General features: G+C 55.7%; 1 long non-coding RNA gene across 1 annotated transcript; it reads right to left on the bottom strand.

Annotated features, from left to right (window-relative positions):
* Window positions 1–783: 783 nt before the first annotated feature.
* LOC124510325 (uncharacterized) lies at window positions 784–2,047 on the bottom strand. Its single transcript, XR_006961674.1, has 2 exons — window positions 1,548–2,047; window positions 784–1,240 (listed from the first exon to the last, which is right to left on the bottom strand). It is a non-coding gene; the product is annotated as an uncharacterized LOC124510325 (long non-coding RNA).
* Window positions 2,048–3,551: the final 1,504 nt, after the last annotated feature.

The raw sequence follows: 3,551 nt of genomic DNA, 5'->3' as shown, positions 1-3,551 counted from the left end.
ACGGGGTCGAGTCCAGGTCAGCGAGAGCAGGTGGAGTCAGCGGGGAGAGGTGGTCCGAGGTACTACCGTTGTGTTTCTATGACTTTTATTTTGTTTTCGTTATTTAATGTATTTGGATTTTTTTTTTTTTTTTGGTTATTATGGATTGCTTAGGTGATTAAAAATTTATCTGAGATGCAGAAGGTGGGGCGCCTGGGGGGCTCAGTGTGTTAAGCCTCCGACTCTCGATTTTAGTTCAAGTCATGATCTCGTGGTTCGTGGGATCGAGCCCCGTGTCGGGCTCTGCATCGAGCGTGGAGCCTGCTTGGGATTCTCTCCCTTTTTCTCTCAAACAGATTAAATTGAAATGAAAATGCTAACCCGGTTTGCCACTTGGCAAAAAGTCAACCTCTTCGTCGGGCTGTTGGGGTGGCGGCTCCCATCTCTCCAGAAGTTTCCCACCCCGACCACATCCCCAGCAGCTGGTGGTTGTTCTCTCCTGGTAACTAGAGTAGGGTCGCCCGCCCACTGTGGCAGACGGGCTGACCCCGTACTGGGCCAGCATCACTCCCGTGGCTCTACCCCCGCCCCCAATGCGGGGCAGGCGCTGACGCGGAGGGAGGTACGGGGACGGTGGGGTGGATCGTCTGCTCCCGGTGGTCATTCCGGAGCTCGGGCAGAAGACGACTTTGTGGTCCGCAGCACATGGCTTTCCAGAGCCTCTCGTAAGACTCACAGATGGCAGGACCCAACACCAGTGACGCTCAGATGAAGGGCAGGATTCTTTGCTACTTAGAGCCACAAACGGGAAGTTGTCGGGCAGGGCCCTGGGGGCTGTACCCAGGGCAGAGTAACAGCAAACGGGGCTCTCGGGCGCAGCTAAGGGGCGTCAGGTGGGACATGCTTAGCTAGGTCCTGTGGGCTCCCGGAGGACTGGATAATTTGCATAATTTTGGAGGGCTCTGGGGTGCAGGGGTTATCCCTGGGACAATTAGGGGGCATGCACAGTGACCCAGAGCGTGAAGGAAGGGGTTGGGGTGTGGACCAAATCCACTGCTCAGGAGAACCGGCCAGCCCTGGGCCAGGGTCTCAAAACTGGGTCAAAACAGCACAATCAGAACAAATGTTTTCACATCCTCCCACAGGGGAGGGAGGACGAGGCTCCGGGGCTGTGCTTAGTGTGACCTCCTCTCTTCTGCCTACTTTCCACTGAGGTCGTGTGGCCAGCGAGTCACAGGGTCCCGCATCGATGCAGAGGGGCCTGGAGGAATTTGCGGAAGAGGAGGAAAACTTGGGTTTCAGTGGGCGAAGAGCCTACTAGGCTGAAAGGCTGTGAATTAACCTGAACTCACTCGTCTCTTTGCTTCTCTCCCCCCCCCCCCGCTTCCTCTTTGCTTCTCCCCCCTCCTTTGCTTCTCCCCCACCGCTGCCCTCTTCCTCTTTTCCTCTCCCCCCCACCCCCTTCCTCTTTGCTTCTCCCCCCCTCCTCTCTGCTTCTCCCCCCCGCCGCCCCCCTTCCTCTCTGCTTCTCCCCACCCCCACCGCCCCCTTCCTCATCGCTGTCTCACCTGCTCACACTCCAGCCCCTTCCGAGTGAGGCCCATCACACTCTCTTCCTCACGGCTCTTTCATCGCAGTATGAAAGATAGTGGCCACTCCAGAGCCCATGAGCGCTCGTAAATATCTGATACGTAGAGTGTCATTTCCGTTACATTTAGATCACGGGGTGGGGCGGGGTGGGGAACAGCAGCAGAAATGCTCTCTGGGCTTTTAGCCTTTCTCTTAACGCTGAATTAGACACATTCGCAGCAACTCTAAGCTTTGACCTGTATCTGGCAAGATTTGGTTCTTGGATTAAATGGAGCGGGTGTTGCTAACGAGGTGGTTTAACAACGTCGCGCCCGGTGGTCAACCCGTCCACTCTAGCTGACTACCGGCTAAAGGTACACACGCTTTCAGACACGCTTTCAGCAGGGAATTATATTAAAAGTGCTGTTGGGGCGCCGGGGGGCTCAGTCAGTTAAGCATCCGACTTCGGCTCAGGTCATGATCTCACGGTCTGTGAGTTCAAGCCCCGCGTTGGGCTCTGTGCTGACAGCTCAGAGCCTGGAGCCTGTTTCGGATCCTGTGTCTCCCTCTCTCTCTGCCCCTCCCCTGTTCATGCTCTGTCTCTCTCTGTCTCAAAAATAAATAAACATTAAAAAAAAAAAATTTTTTTTTTAAAATGCTGTTTTCCGACCTTCCCCTTGTGTCCCATCTCCTACCACCTGGCCTTTCTTCCTTGGTTTCGCGAAGGCCCTTGCTTTTGAAAGCGCTGTCGGCTCGGCACCCGCGTCTCCTTCAGGAAGCAAACACCTAACGTTCCGTGCAATCGCCGCCTCGACGCTCAGCCAGCACGCGCTGAGCTCGCAGCCGAGAGCCGAACCCCACAGTCTCTCCCCGGCAGACACGCACTCAGTCCCACTACGTGCGAGACGCCGCGGTAGGCACTGGACGCGCGGCAAGGAGCGGGACCGCGATGCCGTCCTCCGGGGCTTACGGTCGGTCATCCCCCCACCCAGCCCTCCGGCCCAGAAGGGTTTCCTTCACCTGAAAGTCCCCTGGGATTTTAGGATCTTTCTTCTGGCCACTGCCACCGTCCACCAGGTATGTCTAAGTTGACAAAGAGCAGGGACCGGGTCTTGATCTCTACATCCACCGTATGCCAAGGACAGGGTTAATAATGCTCTGTGGCTCGGGGTGCCCGGTGAGCTCAGTCGGTCACACGTCCGACTTCGGCTCAGGTCACGATCTCGCGGTTCAGGGGTTCGAGCCCCGCGTCAGGCTCTGGGCTGACAGCACGGAGCCTGCTTCAGATTCTGTGTCTCCCTCTCTCTCTTTTCCTCTCCCCTGCTGGCGCTCGCACTCTGTCTCTCTCTCTAAAATAAGTAATAAAATATTAAAAAGGTTAAAAAGTGCGCGATGAACGAAGGAGTGTGTCTTTTCACGGAAGCATAACACGCGCGGCCAAAGCAGGTGCTGGAGATACTCTGGGGACAAAAGCAAGCGGGTCCGTCCGTTCTCTCTGGGAGCTTCCTGGCAGAGGACTTTGTTGATCAAATACTCACGGGGCCACGCGCGTAGCCCTGCGGTGGACCCGAGCCAGCAAGGAGCGCCCTGACGGGGCCACAAGAGATCACGAGAGGTGCCCACTGGACGCCCAGACCCCGCTGCCCAGCTGCCCTCCCTCTCGCAGAGCTTCTGAAGAACACATTTCCTTTGAAGTTAAAAACTCCAGGCTCCGTTTTAACAAGCCAGGGGGAAGGGCAGACTTTAAAAAACCCACGCTTTTAAGTTTTGACAAAGCACGTTCTTTCCAGAAAACGTTCGGCAGAATGTCTGTTACGTTGAGGATGAAGAAGTGACCCCAAGTCGGGTAAGTCATGACGTGCAGCCTCCCCCCTCCCCCGGTTTCTACTGCAAAAGCCTCTTCCTGTGTCTAGCATTACGAACTCCTTGTCATAAGGTTTCAAAATAAGTAACGGAATTGTGCCATCGTGTGCATCTGTCACTGTTGGTGGGTCCCCCTGACC

This window comes from Lynx rufus, unplaced genomic scaffold, assembly GCF_022079265.1.
Source record: "Lynx rufus isolate CCGP_SWC_20201006 ecotype Redwood Valley unplaced genomic scaffold, mLynRuf1.p SCAF_15, whole genome shotgun sequence".
In the NCBI taxonomy this organism is placed as follows: Eukaryota; Metazoa; Chordata; class Mammalia; order Carnivora; family Felidae; genus Lynx; species Lynx rufus.
The sequence above is the reverse complement of the archived record's forward strand: the minus strand, read 5'-3'. Positions and strand labels throughout refer to the sequence as shown.